Genomic DNA, 16,339 nt, shown 5'->3' on the forward strand with positions numbered 1-16,339 from the left:
CCGTGATCCGGTCGCTATGCGGTCAGTCGTTACGCTTCACGGCATAATGGCCATTTGCATATTACATCTTTATTAAATGGGATACTTGCTAGGAACCCCCCTTTCCTGAATGGTGTAGTGAGGTCAGAGAGTCCTGGATCTAACCCGCAGCACTGACACTGGCTATGTGACTTTGGGCAAACCTGTTATCCTCTCTGAGTTCAGTTCCCTCATTTCTAAAGCATGAATGATAATATCAGTTCTACTGTTTGAATACTAAATAAGATTCTTCAATGCAGAATTTGCAAATTGGAGTCTGAGTGTCTGTCAGCATCCGTGCAACATTTAACTTCCGAGGAAATGTTTGAACACTGTTCTAGGTGTTATGGGTACATGTGAGACCAAAACAGACAAAAAAAAAATCTCAGAGTGTTTCAAAACTTAATTAATTGCCAATTTTTAAAAACCAGGAGCTTTCACCAAGAATCTGAATTTCTGTGTGTATGTTGTTTTTTTCTTAAACAACTGAAAGGGCTGGCCTCTTTGAGTCACTGTTGCCATGGGAAACAGTGGGCTGGAGGTGAGTAGTGACTGTTCCCTTTAGTCAGAGCACTTACTCTCCAGTTTGCCACAGTCCTTACCACTCCTTACTGCCAACCCTACTTGCTTCACACATTTAGATCATCTGTGGGCATCTGTGTTTGTGACACCTGGTTTGGTCCAAACGTTGGTACACAGTAGACGGTTGCATTTCAGAGGCTGGAAGCATGAAGGCCATATGGGCTATTGTTAAATAATCCAAGATGTGGACTTGGGTGGAGGCTGTGGGGATGAAGAGAAAAGGGAACTAAGAGGGAGACACTGATCATACAAAGTCATCATCGGGAAGCCAAACAGACCTAAGGAACAGCAGGATGAGTTCAAAGTCACGTGAGCTTTCTATCATGGGCAGGGAGAGGGATGGGGTGGGAGTGCGGCAGGCACTGGAAGGCTGTGAGAAAACATGGCACCCGGCCCTAATCCTAACCCCTCCTCCCACCCCTAAAACGCCCCCCGCCAGGCTGCCTCAGCTTTGTTCATGTATCAGAGCTGTGCAGACACGCACAACGGACTTCCTTATAGTCTCAGATGTCCCAGACTTCTGCAAGGACTCAGGTCACCCTGAGCTATGCCAGGAGTCTTGGACTTTCCCGCAGCTTCACTTGTTGTGTTGCATCTGCAGACAAGCCAGTGCCTTTTGTTTTTCTTCCCGGCCGTGTCCACCTGGGCAGATGCCAAGGGGCGTGGGCAAGGCCGGGGGCTGAGTTTGGCCCTGTCCGAGGCACCAGTCACTGCAGCTTTTCCTGCCAGAACTTACCATCCCTGGGGGCTGGTCCTCTGCTGGCAGGTGAGGGAATTTTCCTTTTGTTGTTTCCCTCCGTATTGCTTCTCTCTGTCTGTTCTGCTCACCCTTCTAGAATCCCAGACGGGAGCTCGCTGAGCCTCCAGGATTCAGTCTCCGTCTCCCCTCTCCTGTCTCATCATATTCATGTTTTCCTTCCTTCCCTCTGAGTCTGGGGAAGTGCTCACACGGGACTTCCCAGTGAGCCTGTGGGTTAGGTGGATGCAACACACTGTTCGGCCTCTGCTGCATTTAGACATTTTCCTACTGAAAGCATTTTCTGATTTCAGAGCTTTTCTTCCAGAGATGCAATGTCCATTTTGTTTAGTCTTATTTTTCATGTCTCAGGTTATTTTTTTTATTGTGAGAAAGCTTGCTTAGGACATTTGTGTATACTTGCTTTAAGACAAGTAGAATTATTCAACCACAAAGGTGATGGAAAGAAGCAGTCAAAGCCATGCACTATAGCCAACATTGTGTCTAAGTCGGTGCTTCTCAAGGCTGTCTTTGGTGAAGACCAGTTGTTACATTTTTTGTTGTTGTTAATCCTCACCCCAGGATTTTTTTTTCCATTGCTTTTCAGAGAGAGAGAGTGGAAGGGAGGGAGGAAGAGAGAGAGAGAGACACCTTAGACCTCAACTGGTTGACTGGTTGCCTCCTTCCTTCATGCATCACAGTGGGGGTGGGGGGGTGGGGAGTGGGGAGCAAACCCGCAACCAACATGCCCTTGACCAGGAATTGAACCTGTGATCCTTCCGTGCATGGGCTGATGCTCCAACCACCAGGCAACATTGGCCAGGGTGACCTTTTGTTACATTTTAAAGATTTTTAAATTTTTCTTTTTTAAACTTTTTTTTTTCCACTTTCAATTCATCACTTAAAAAAAATACTATTAAAATTGGTCCTCCCCAATCAAATAGAAAATGTATAGGTACAAGCCTCAAAGTCTTCTCTTGTTTTTACATTTTATTTTGGAACAATATTGTATTTACAGAAAAGGTGCAAATATATTACAGAGCGTCCCTATACACCCTTCTCCCCGCTTCCTCGAACACTAACCTCCTGCAATGTGTTTTTGGATCTTCCTGCACATACTCAGGAGAAATTGCTTAAAGGATTCACACCTGTAGGTGCAGGAAAACGTGCAGAGACGGCTCCTAGGGTAGGTGATTCTGCTTCAGTTCCTTGTGCTTTGAGAGATTATGTGTGCCTAACATTTAGGTGGGCTCTGCCGTGTACTGTAAGAGGCTCCGCTCAAATGCTCTCCAAAGAGAGAGAGTAGAGTCTGGTTATGTGTGTGTTCGGGTGGAGGGGTTGAAAGGGGTGCCCCCCAGCCGGGTAGGCCCTTTCCTATTAGTTTGACGTTAGCTGAGATAGCAGTCCTCATCCCCAACGGGCCCCACTGCCCAGCCCAGGGCCCCACTGTGGCAGCGGCCCCACGTTATTTGACCCACCCCTCACACCTCCAGGAGGCTTGGGTTGAACTCCCTGTTTAGTTTGGGATTCCCCAGAACCTGAGGTTAAAAATTTAAGTGCAAGTAGTTTATCTGAGAGGGGATTTTAGGACCCACCTGACGTGCAGAGTAAGGAAGTGAGACAGGGAAGCAAGATGGCCAGTACAGGTGCATCATCAAGCAGGTTGCCCCCAGGGACACGTGCGCTCTTCCCACCAGGGAACTCTGAAAACCAGTGGAGAGCATGTGCCTCAAAGTTACTCTGCCTGTGAGACAAGGCAGCTGACATCTCTACAGTTCTGCTTCCCAAGGCCTGATACCTCACAGGCCAGCGCTAGCCCCGCTAGCCCCGTGTCAGCGTCCTCAGGGGAAATGGTGCAGGTGCCGGTGGTTGAAAGTGAGGCTGGCATGTGGGGAAGTAAGTACTGTATGTTTCTGTGTATAAGACGCCCCCATGTATAAGATGCCCCCCACCCCACTTTTCCAACCCAAAATTAAGAAATCAATATTTTAAACATATTGCTGGTTTTCCTCTTAAGGCCTTCTTCTTTTTTGGCATCTTAAGGAGTTGTTCTTCCTGTTTTCTCCACTATCTGATCATACACTCAGTGGGAGGAGGTCCAAATTGTCTCTCTATGGTTCTGTTTGCATGCTCTTTTGCATAGCTGAGTACATTCAGTTTGAACTTTGCAGAGTAAGACAATCACTTACTGGTATTTATCTTTTTATTTTTTGACATCTTTATGGGCTCAGAATGCTCTGGTCCCTGGTACATCTGCACACTCCACCTCCACATCCAATATAGCATCAGTTGATGTCAGTAACAATAAGGCTCGTGATTGGAGGAAGCCTGTTTGACAAGGTAAGGGCAGCTACACACCAGCACAGCTCCCTCCTTGGATGACTTGCGTGTATAAGACACCCCTCGATTTTCAGATTTTAGAAAAAATAGCGTCTTATACACGGAAAAATACGGTAAGCGCCGAGACAGCATGGGGCGGGGCCCTGCTGGTCCCTGTGCTCTGGGCTTCCTCTGCACTGTGCTGTTCCACATCCCTTATGGGGTTAAACTTTGCCCTTTGCCAGATGTCTCCCTTCTGGGTTTTTTCTCCAATCCCTGACACTCACGGCTTTCCTTCTCCGGGTCTGGGGAGAAGGCAGGGACTCTGGTTCTGCCAGAGATCCACCTGCCCTCCTTTCTGGACGGGCTTTTTCCTTCTTGTGAATCGCGAGTGGGCCCGCATTCTCCTCCGGCTGCCGCCATCTCCACCACAGACACTCCACGGTGACGTTGTCTTGTGGAGAGAACCATCCTCTTTTTCTAACATGGAGATAGTCTTCCTTTTTGCCAACTTCAGATTTCTTTGTTCATTTCCATTGGTAGATCTAAGTAAAGGCATTGAACTCTTTCAAAATGCAAATACGACTCATTCCCCCAAAGGTATTCTCAATATATTATCTTGGGGGGGGGCATTTAAACTTATGTGTATGGAATTTAATAACTGTTATAAAAAATAGTAGGAAGAAGCGACTGCATTATTCACTTGGTTCAAAGATCATTTGTGTTTCCCCAACATTAACTTCCTGTATTTAAGCTGACAAACCCCGGATAAATGCAGTAATTTCTTCACATTTCACCAGTGATGAGCTCTTTACTTTGAACAGCAACAATTGCATTTCTCATTCACTTGTCCACGCTGATCCTTGGAGTGTTTGAATCTTAGGAAAGATTTGCAAGGAGCTGTCATAGCTCCTGTAAGAGACTGAAGAAGAAAGAAACACGCCACTGTAGTTTCCTCCTGGAGACAGGGATGCTGCTCGGAGGGTCTTGAATAAATCTCACATGTGCTGCTGTGGTTGCTGCTGCTTGGGCATGTGATGGGCAGGATAGGGGAGGCTTTGGAGGGAAGCTGAAGAGGAGATTGGGGACTTGAGAAGGTCTAGAGTGCAAAGAGGGAAGCAGGGATTCTAAGCCAACAGCTCTTAAATGACTTCACGCGACTTGAGCATCACTGGCTGAGTTGAGGTCAGAGAGAGATCCCCAGTGGTACCCTAGTTTCATTGTGGGAAGTCGCAGCTTCTTGAATGTTCCAGTGTCTGGCTGTTGGCCAAGCCCTTTGCACTTATTTTTTTAAAAATATATTTTTATTGATTTCAGAGAGGAAGGGAGAGGGAGAGAGATAGAAACATCAATGGTAAGAGAGAATCATTGATTGGCTGCCTCCCAAAGGCCCCACACTGGGGATTGAGCCCACAATCCGAGGAATGTGCCCTGACCGGGAACTGAACTGTGACCTTCTGACTCCTAGGTTGACGCTCAACCACTGAGCTGTGGCAGCCGGGTGCTCTGCGCTTCTTTCTGGGCACATAGCTAGATTGGGTTTCCCGAGCCCTCTTGCCGTCAGGTGTGGCTATTTACTTATTCTAGCCCCTGGAATGTGAATGGAGTGATGGGTACCACTTCCTGGATAGACCCAGACCCAGAAAAGCCTCCCATCAGTGGCTTCCATACTCATTGCATTGATGCCCTGCCAGGGAGCATGAGGATCCAGGAAGCTACACGATAAGATGGTTCTACCCCCAAGAGAAAAGGAGCCCGGGTCCCTGAATCACCACCTGGAGGGGGAGCGATCTGCTGATCTCAGACACCTCTTTTATCTTCATGGGAAGAGAAATGCATTTATATTGGGCTTGAACTACTACATATAAATATTGCACAGCCACTGATATTATCTTGGCTGATCTATCAGGGTCTGGCAGCAGAACAGAAGGCATTAGAATCAGAGCCTGTGTTCTAATCCCCATCTCAGAGGCTGCTCCTTGAGGCTCCCAGACTGGGGTGATGGGTACAAGGAGTGGTCTGGGAAAGCAGGTGCTAAGACAGGATTTCGGAGCCAGATCACCTGCTGCCTGGCTGCAGTGAGGGTCGCATTCCTGGGGGTAGGCAAAGCACACAGAGCCCCTGATATAAGAAGACGTCCCCCAGTGTGAGTTGGAAATGTGTTCTAAGGAAGGGAAAGGACCGGGTGGCACAGCTGTCAGGACTTTGAGAAATGGGGACAGACAGTATCTATAAACTCAGGGGAATTGGACAGCTATTGCTAAGCCAGTTGACACATTGGAAAAAGATAAGGAAAGACTTTGAGTGATTCATGGGCAATTAAAAGCAAAGTGTGAAAAACCAGAGGCCCTCCTTGGTAACAAGGAAAGGAACTCCCATTGCCTCAAACCTGGGAGGGGGGAGGGAGGTAAACTGAGAGAAGGGCTTCATCATGAGAGAAGCAGAGATAGATTTCCAACTTAGTCCTTCTGCTGTGCCATGGTCAGAGCCCTGGTTGGGGAAGAATGGGACCGTGACACGTGGGACAGGGACTTCTGAGTTGATGCACCTCCAAGTCTTGAACCCCCAGATTTCCCTAAACTGCCCGAATCTGCAGAAGCTTCCATCCTTCAGGGCCTCGTGCTCCTCTCGGGCTCTGCATCATATCCCCTCCTGGCCAGAATCCACAACTAGGGCTCAGTCTCAACATACCTAGCAGGGGAGGCCGGCGAGTGCATGCGGGCCTGAGTCCTGGGTGTGCTGGGTCCAAAGAGAGAAATATAGAGCAGATAACAGTTTATAAGGTGGGAGCACTCTCCTGGGACATGATGGGGGAACAATGTGAGATTAGCAGGAATTCTAGAAGCACGAAAAAGAGCCAGGCGGACAGTGGGGATGCTCTGCCCAGATCTCCATGCAGGACTGATGGACTCTTCCCCTGGCTGCTAGGGGTGCTGCTGGAGGTCAGCCCCAGGGGGTCCCCTGGAGGAAGGGCGTCGCCTCTCTCTAGGTCATGTGTCCTCTCCAGGCAGCCTGTATTGACACGGGTACATGGAAGCTCAGCTGGGAAGGGCCAATTTCAGAGAGCCCCATGGAGTCAGCTGAGGCTTTAATCACTGTCCAGCCTCCATCCCTGCCCAACCTGCCTCCTTCCCCAGGGAGACATCCCAGGAGCATGGGCTGGTCTCTGTCTCTGAGTCTGCGTCCTGGGGAACCCAACCTGCTACAACCTTGTGGGAAGGTTTCTCGGTGGAGACACCATATGGCTCTGGGTAAGCCCCACACAGCATCTCTTCCTCCAGTGCCTGAGCAGGTCACTGGTGCAAGGGCCTTGTATGAAGAAACATGTATCCTCAAACCCTGGACTCTTCTTCAATGCAGAGAGATGCCCTCACTGTGAAAGGCAGACTCACAGCCCCAACTCATGCGCACTCTGGAACCTGTGCTCATTGAGGTTATCTGAAGTCATGCTGAAGCTGATCACAGACATTGTAATCATCGACTCACGCACCCACTTATGCGTCCACACATCCACCGCACATTTATATCCATCCTATCCGTCCACACGTCTCTTCATTCTAGACTCACTTACTGATGAGTACTTCTCACAGGGCTCAGTGTGAGGCATGGGGGGGTGGGGCGGGGCGGGGTGTGTGATATGAACACGACTCAGAGCCTGTCCTGAGGATCTCACAGTCTAGGGGAGGAGACAGCCACATTTCCAGGTTCAGGGCAGTGTGACCAGGGTATCTTAGGGAGCTCCATGAGTATGGAAGACAGAGGGTCCATGCTTCCTGTGTCTTCCCGAGGAAGGCTGAGTCTGGCCTTAAAGGGTGAGTAGGAGTTTTACAGGTGGTAAAAGGGAGGTCAGTGGTGCATCTGTTAGAGAAAAAGACACCTTCAAAGCCAAGGATGAGAGATGGATTTCTTGGCCTGAGATGAGGATGTTGAGGGAGAGGGCGAGAGAGAGAGGGAGAGGGAGGGAGGGAGGGAGGGGAGAGAGAGAGAGAGAGAGAGAGAGAGAGAGAGAGAGAGAGAGAGAGGAGCCAGGAGGATGGGCAGGAGAGTGTCCCACTGGGCTGTTTGGACTTTACCCTGTGTGTGGTTGGGGCCAGAGGCAACCCTCAGGGGGACAGGAAAAGGGAGTTAAACACAATATGAAGAATGGACAATACCCACAGGACCTCACCATGCTCTCTCACCTCTTGTCCCAGCACCATGCTTGTGATCATGTGGCCCAATGTAACATTAGACACTGTGGGCATTCAAGTCACACCGTGGATTCACTTTAGTATCACATCTCACCCGTTTGAAATATGTTTTTATTGATTTCAGAGAGGAAGGGAGGGGGAGAAAGAGATAGAAACATCAATGATGAGAGAGAATCATTGATTGGCTGCCTCCTGTACACCCCACACTAGGGATTGAGCCCGCAACCAGGGCATGTGCCCTGACCGGAAATTGAACTGTGACCTCCTGGTTCATAGGTTGATGCTCAACCACTGAGCAATGCCGGCTGGGCTCACCCATTTGATACATGAAAGATTTTTGAACTGAGTCTTGGCTCATATATATTTTTTCTGGATTCTATTGTCAGATTTGGCCCACCACCTCAACGTGGCAACATCTTCCTAAAACCTGATTCTGTCATTCAATGAGTGTGGGAGAAAATGAATCCTAACAGTTTAAGGCTGAATCCCCTGGTTTTGAGCAGCTCTTCAGCCTCTTTTAGAACGGTTTGATTGCTCAAGGTTGGTGTAAGTGGGGAGCACATAGGGGACCATTAAGGTAAATGTCTTGTTTGGTAATGATTTTGTGGGAAGTTGAGACTGTGTGTGTGTGTGTGTGTGTGTGTGTGTGTGTGTGTGAGAGAGAGTGTGTGTGTGATATAGAACTGAAGCCCAAGAGGAAGAAACAGAAGGAGAGAGCTATGAAGCAGGTGAGATGCCCAACCTGCATCATTGATCTCAAGGTCTGAGCGAAGATTCAGGTTAGCTGTTATTTTCAAGGCCAGTTCTGTCACCTCAGCCTCGGCGCCCAGTGGGGACTGAGCCCACACTCAGCGCTGCTTCCACCCGAGGGGCTCTGTCTCGGCCTTGGCCCCAAGACCCACTGCCTGCCCCTCGGAGTGCCCAGGCGGGTGGAAGAGGCACTGGACAACGCTCTCAGCACTCGCCCTGACTCTGCCGCCTGCTGTGTGACGGGAAGGCAGCCGGGTCGGGGACAGGTTTGACAAAGCAGGCACTGACTTCCTGTGTGGCTCTTGCTCCTTGAGCCTCTGCTTCACCAGCAATGACGTGGAAGTAATAATCTGTGCTTCGTATCCGCATGAGGATTAAATGATACACTTGAGCTAGACAAGCGAGCATCTGGGATACAGCGTGTTCAGAGGATGGGGTGGCGGGGACTGGCCTGCCAGGGTTCTATCAACACAGGGGTTCTAGGAGCCCCTGGGGAGACGTTTTCTGGATCCACAAGTCTCGCTTGGAGGTGGTGGGTCAAACCAGAGAGGAGCTTCTGAGCCCAGCACAGTGCCTGCTACCAGGCAAGCCCCCAGCCCCCTCATGGGCCCTTCCTAAGCTTTCTGGAAAGGCAGGTGATCTAAGACGGCCAGAAGTCCCCCAGGCTGGAGCTCCAGGAGCCGGCAGCTTCCCTGCCAGCAGCTCCTGCAAGGAGAGGAGATGATCTCTGTGCAGGCGCTGCCCCCTCCCCATGCCAGGTGCCCCCCAGAGCCAGGTGGAGCCCTGGAAGCTCTTGGCAGGCGCAGGTGGCACGACTGCAGCCAGCCTGGCACCAGAGCGGGGCTTGGCAGACACCGCAGGGCAGCAAAGAGTACCGGCTGGGGATCCTCAGAAATGCCAGGAGGAGGACGGTGACCAGGTGGCCAGGGCTCCTGAAGGGCCGGGCGGGAAGTCAGGGCGAGGTACAAGAGTTGAGGTTCTTTTGTGATCTATATTCTTTATTGTGGTAAAAGGCACGTAACATAAACGTGATCATTTTAGCCATTTTAAAGTACATTCAGCGGTATTAAGTACACGCACAGCATTGTACAACCATCCCCACTATCTAGTTCCAAAACATTTTCGTCACCTCAAATGGAAACCCATTAGCAGTCACTCCCCATTCTCCCCACCCCCCTCTCCCCTCCCCCAGCCCCTGGTAACCACTCATGTGCTTTCTGTCTCTAGGGATGTGTCTCTTCTGGACATTTCATATAAACGGATCCCTACGTAGATGGCCTTCTGCGGTTCACTCCTTTCCTTCAGGGTGACCTTTTCGAGGTTCATCCCCGCTGGAGCATGGGTCAGCCCTCCATTCCTTTGTAATTCCCTGCTACTCCAGCGGCACAGGTAAAAATCAGCCCCACCCCCTCCCCTTCACAACTGACTTGCACCTGTCAGAGCTGCAGGAGGTCCTGGGGGGCCTGGAGGGGGTGGAAGGGGGGCTGCCACAGGAGTTGTGCCCGATTGTTTCACTCGGAGGGTGTGCGACATCCCAGGCTCAGGGCTGGCAGTAACCCCGAGCGCGGCCAGGGGGCAGCACGTCCCCGCGGAGCCGTGCGCCCTCCCAGGAGCCGTGTTTATGAGGCCGCACCGCCCGGGCTGGGCTCCGAGTTCACTGCTTTCCATCTTGCGTGTTTCAGACGTCTGCTCCAGCCAAACAAATGGTCCGGGCTTAATTTCGGAGAAATCGTTGTCAAGAATTGCTGAACCAGTTTAATTCTAAAGCACATATTTATACGGGGCTTCAAAACTCACACCCATGAGCTCAATCACAAATGGAAGGGAGAGTTTAATCAGGAACGAGGTCGGGTCTGAGCAGGGAGGCAGCGGGAGGGCCGTGGAGCTGGAGCGGGAAGGCTGGTGTGTTTGGTGAACCCCACCCCCTCTGCCGGTGGAGCAGGGGCGGAGTATCTGGGCTCCTCTTGGGCTCAGACCCGGGAATAAGCTGATGTAAACAATGATGTGATGTGTGAGTCCAGCCGGTGTGGCTCAGTGGTTGAGCGCCGACCTATGAACCAGGAGGTCATGGTTCCAGTCCCCATCAGGGCACATGCCCGGGTTGCTGGCTTGATCTGCAATGTGGGGTGTGCAGGAGGTAGTCAATCAGTGATTCTCTCTCATCATTGATGTTCCATCTCTCTCTCCCTCTCCCTTCCTCTCTGAAATCAATGAAAATATTTTTTTAAAAAATGACGTGTGAGAGGAGGGGGAGTGCTGTATGTCTCATGGGACATATGGGGCTTTGGGTGAAGTGGCCTGTTTGGTTTCTGTTGACTGTCCTGTCCCTCGGAGAAGCCAGCCTGCCACCTTCTCCCCCATGCCACATTGAGGGTTACTCTGGCCCTGTCTCCCTGCCCTATCCAGGTGCCTGCCCTCGGCTCAGGTTGGAGGGGGCAGGTAAGACTGGTTCCATGGCTAGAGACAGCTGGAGCCTCTATCCCAGAAGAAAGAAGGCAGGGAGAGTCTTGCCCATGGAGGCCCCTGCCCCTTGCTCACTGGCCGGTTCTGCTGGCTCATCTTCCTCAGCGGCAGGCCGGCTGCAGAAGGTCGGCGCATGCACCGCCTTCCCAGGGAGGCGGTCCCACCCTGCAGTGTGGCCCAGGGGAGACAGCACTCTGCCCCAGATTCCGGATGGAGGCACAAGACAAAGGAGAGGAAGCCTTGGGCGCACAGAGAGCAGAGCTTCTAGCCAGACTCACTGTGTGATCTTGGCAAGTCCCTACCCCTTCCTGGGCCTCAGTGTTTGGCAAGTCCCTACCCCTTCCTGGGCCTCAGTGTTCTCATCTGTACAGTGAACACGTCGGACCCATTCCGATTCAAAACCAAATATATCTGAGCAGCTTTTACACTCCAGACTCTGTGGTAAGATCTCGCACTTCCACAATGTTGTCTAACTCTCAAACAGATACTCGAGGAGGGATGATGACCTGCATTTTGCAAATGAGAAAGTGGAGGCTTAGAGAGGGATGCATACCACAGGGGTGGCAGGAGACCCTGAGCGTGTATCCTGCCTGGGAGCCACAGTGAAGCAGATTTGAGCCCTGGAGACTCGTGGTCACCCAGGCCAGTTCTGTCATCTCAAAAGCCTCATCTTAGACAGATCTCTTTACCGCAAAGGTCAGCTTCACCCGCAGCGCCCCATACCAAGTTACCCAACTTTTAAGGAAAAGAAAGGATAAATCCACATGATATTCTTTGACACGCGAGGCAGTATAGCTTCATCAACATAGGCTTTTGGATGCAGAGAGGCCTCAGTTCAAACTCAGCTCTGCTACTTTTGTAAAGTGGGAATGATAGTAATGATTTAACTACTTTATAGAATTTGCTGAGATAGTCTCAATAAACTATAGCTTTAATGCACATACATTGATTGAATGAGAAGCCTGAAGTTTATACCTAATGTCAACTGAAATCTACAACACACATTAAAACCCGAGTCACTGGCAACAGTGCATCTTGAAGAGACAAGGACAGAAAGTGCTGGGACAGGAAGGTCTGGAGTTTGGGGCGTATGTAATTCATTCAGGCTTTCCAAGGCACTGGCCATAGGAATGAAGAGTGGGCTTCCTTGTTCTGCTCAGCAACCTTCAACTTTATTTATTAATCCCTGCTTTGTGTTTAATCTGTGTGTGTGTGTGTGTGTGTGTAGTGACACAGCAGAACACTGTAATTTTCTAATATTGTACAGTGCCAACATCTTGGAGGATTTCAGGGCAAATCCTAATAGTCAACAATGTCTGCATTACAACAGACAGATGCAGGAATCCTTGAAAGGCATGCAACTCTCTAAAGCCGAGAACTGAAGCCGTTTTTCTTTAAACATTTATTACAAATACAAACATTATTTGTATTCAGCACAGACCAAAGAGAGACTAACCAGTTGGTCCTTTTTATTGCAGTTGAAATCTGGCCCAATCTGGCAATCCTTTTAGAATCACACTAAATAAAGTTCCCAAGATGTGTGGGGAGGTGTGACAGTTTCTGTTTGTAGCACGAGGTTGTTGCATGTGGGGTGTATGTGTGTGTGTGTGTGTGGGGGGGGGGGTGTCTGCTTGCATGGGCTGGATACATGGCTCTCTAGGGAGCCAGCAGGCTGTAGGCTTACCTTACTCTGGGTTAATGATGAAGGTGCAATTGGGAATAAGGAGTACCACATGAATGTTTATTATTCTCTAAATTAAGAGGTCTCCAAGGTCAAAAATACTGGTCAGAAACTCAGTTCCAACCAGTTTAAACAAAAAAGGGAATTTATGGGCTCTTGGGGGCTAGGAAGTCCATGGGTCTGGCTTCAGGTATGGCTTGATCTAGGTGCATCTTAGGTTAGATTCCCTGGAAGCAGAGCTTACAAATGGGGGTTCTTGTGCAAGTGATTTATTGAGGGAGTGCTCTCTGCAGGAACTGCAAGGGAGTGAATGAATCTGTAAGTAAGATAATGCAGAAGGAGCCGATGAAGAATGTGTTTTCACCTAGAGTCTAGCATCAGCCTGATCCCCCTGGGAGCTCTGGAGTATGAATAATATAGAGCTGTCCCACTCTCAGGCAAAAAGCCTGGCCATTTGTACTCCCACATTAGTCAGACATTGGCTATGGGCTGCTTCTGGAATGGGGCCATGACTTCATTGGAATCGCTTTGACCCAGGGCAGTGCGCTAGAGAAGAGTTCAAGTGTGAGCGGCTAACAATCAACAACTCTAGCCAACACTTACAGATAAGTGCGTCGGCCTGGTAGAGGGTATCTGCGTGAGGCAAAAACATTATCTACATCAAGGGGCTCCAGCAGGGCTCCAGTTTTCATCTCTGACCCCTTTTCTGCGGCCTGCCTCTTGGCGCCGTTCTCAAATAGAATGGGCCTAGGTGATCGCTGAAGGCCATACGCTTGTGACACCCGTGCAGGTTATACCGCAAAGAGGCCGGATCTTTCCTGGTGTCCAAATATTACGTTTCTTAGATTAGCCCAGCACAGGTTCATGCTCACACCGCTGTTGGGGATGGTGATGGTGTTGACTCTAAATAAACCTAAGGTTCCTCATAACAGGTTCATATTTCTAGAAGAGGGAGAAAGACTGAATAGGCAAAATAACCCAGCGTGATCCCCTGCTGGGCTTTTCTGAACACGTTATAAGTCAGAAGGGCATTCTGTGTGTGGGGGTGTTTTTGTTTTGTTTTGTTTTGTTTTTTTTAAAGAAATGTTGAGTGGCAGAGCCTGAGGGCCTTCAGTAATCTCCTCAATCCACCCATCTCAACCCGCAGATGGAGAAATCAAGGCCCACGGAGGGGAAGTGCAGAAGGGTGTTCAGAACGGAGGGAACAGCGTGTGCACCGCTGTAGGGTTCTAAATGGTGCCGTACATTTGGGGGAGCAGAAGTGGGTTAGGTGAACAGGAAGAGGCAGTTTGGGAGGGAGTGGGTGGGGGTGAGAATGAGCAAGTTCAGCTCCTGGAAGGTCCCATGGACTAACAAAGGAGTTCAAATTTTCACCTGAAAAGTATGGGTTTGGTGTGAGGTTTTTCTGCACTCTGCCTCTCAGACCACCCTTCCCTCAAGGGTCTGGAATCAAGCCACCAGGCAGGCTGGAGACTGTGGGCTCAAACCCAGCCCGTGCCAATACATATCAAAGGGACCCATTCCAGGGGTAGAATTCAGTAGCAGGGTTGCTGGGCAGTGGTCACATGAGTTGGAGGGTAGGTGGGCATTGCCTGTGACATTTGAGTTCCCAGTGCACTTTGAACAGGTCTCAATCCAGAGCTGGGATGGGGGGATGTTGACCAAAACTGACTAAGCAGCCCCAAATGGATTGGGATCAGAGTCAGTCCTGTTTTGAGAGGAATCTGTGGTTCTCTTCAGGGAAACTGAGGCAGGAATCCACCCATGAGTGTCAGGCCAGCACACAACAAGGAAAAATAGAAGATTACAGCTCTCCTCAGAGAGCCAGTGGGATTTCAACCCTCTCTCCATGGGGAGCTGAAGGTGCCAGGGGTCAGAAAGAGAGATATTCGTTCAAGTTACTCTTGCTGCTATAACTAATAACCTTCATCATTTTGGTAACCTAATATAAGTTTTTTCTCCTTATGGATACCCAGGTTCTTTCTATCTCATGACCCCCCATTCTCCAGGGTCTGCATCCAGGCAGAAGAAGAGGGAGAATGTGGAGAAAGCACATCCACTTCTTTATTGCCCACTAGAGCTCCAAATCACTTCTACTCATATTTGATTGGTGACAACTGGTCACATGACCTCACCTAAATACAAGGGTAGCTGGGAAATGTAGTTCCTGGCTGGGCTGTGCTCCTCAGAGAGAACCTTATTATCCCAGAAGGGGGGCATGCTTTGTGTGTGTGTGTGTGTGTGTGTGTGTGTGTGTGTGTGTGTGTGTATAGGTGTGTGTGTGTTAATCCTCACCCAAGGATATATTTTCATTGATTTTTTAGAGAGAGTAGAAGGGGAGGGGAGAGACACAGAGAGAGAAACATTGATGTGAGAGAGACACATCTATTGATTGCCTCCTTCATGTGCCCCAACTGGGGTGGGGATGGAGCCTGTAACCGAAGTATGTGCCTTTGACTGGAATTGAACTCAGGACTCTTCAGTCCACGGCAGACACTCTAACCACTGAGCCAAACCGGCTAGGTTAGGGGCCTGCATTTTGATGAACAGCAGGCCAGCCCTGCCACAGGGGCCCAGCAGACACTCCACCAGAGAGAGGCCTCCGTGAGTGCAGCTGGGAGTGGGATCATGTCTTTGCTCTGCCCACAAACAGTTGTCCCTGATACAACTCAGCCCCTGAAATGGTCTGAATGGGTTTGAGCTGTTTCTAGCCCAACAGCCTGTGGCATTGGACCGAGGAGATAAGGACTCAGTGAAACACTGAGTACACAGGATTTGAGATAAATCCGGTTTGCCTCCTGTGACCTCTGTTAGTGCTCGGGCTGTGTTTGATCAGCGCCAATTCTGTTTGGAATTAAGGGCCTTCTCCCACCAGTTTATTCCTAGCTTTCTCCTGAATCCGCAGTGAGTGTGTAAGGCTAAATTCATAGCCTGAGGACATTCTCTTAGCAGTTCCTGGTAAGGATCTAAATATAGACGCCTCACCTCTGGTGCAGAGCAAGGAGGAGAGAGGCTGCCTTGCAGACTCCTCGCTGCGCTGCGGCATCCTGCATCTGGGCTCGAGCCTCCGCCTCTCCGTTTAGTCTAGGTGACCTTGAGCAAGACCTTTAGTACTGTTCCTTCATCTGTAAAATGGGAACAGCTGCTGTTTCCATGACACAAACAGATAAGGAGTCCAAAAGGAGTTTTGTAAACTGTAAAGCACTGTGACAACATTAGGGATCATGAACGAGGTCCCTGGACGGTGTAAGGCACACAGGCCTGGAGCCAGGCAGTCCCATCCTGGCTCTGCTACTTCCTAACTCTGGCACTTGGGCAAATGACTGCAAATCCTGTCTAATAAAGAGGTAATATGCAAATTGACCATCACTCCAACACACAAGATGGCCGGCCCATGTGGTCAAAGATGGCTGTCCCCATGTGTACACAAGATGGCTGCCACAAGATGGCTGGCAGAGGAGGACAGTTGGTGGTGACCAGGCCTGCAGGGGAGGACAGTTGGGGGTGACCATGTCAGCAGGGTTGAGCAGTGAGGGGTGACCAGGCCAGCAGGGGAGGGTAGTTGGGGGTGACCGAGTCAGCAGGGCAGGGCAGTTAGGG

The sequence above is a fragment of the Cnephaeus nilssonii genome, assembly GCF_951640355.1.
Source record: "Cnephaeus nilssonii genome assembly, chromosome: 11".
NCBI classification, from domain to species: Eukaryota; Metazoa; Chordata; class Mammalia; order Chiroptera; family Vespertilionidae; genus Cnephaeus; species Cnephaeus nilssonii.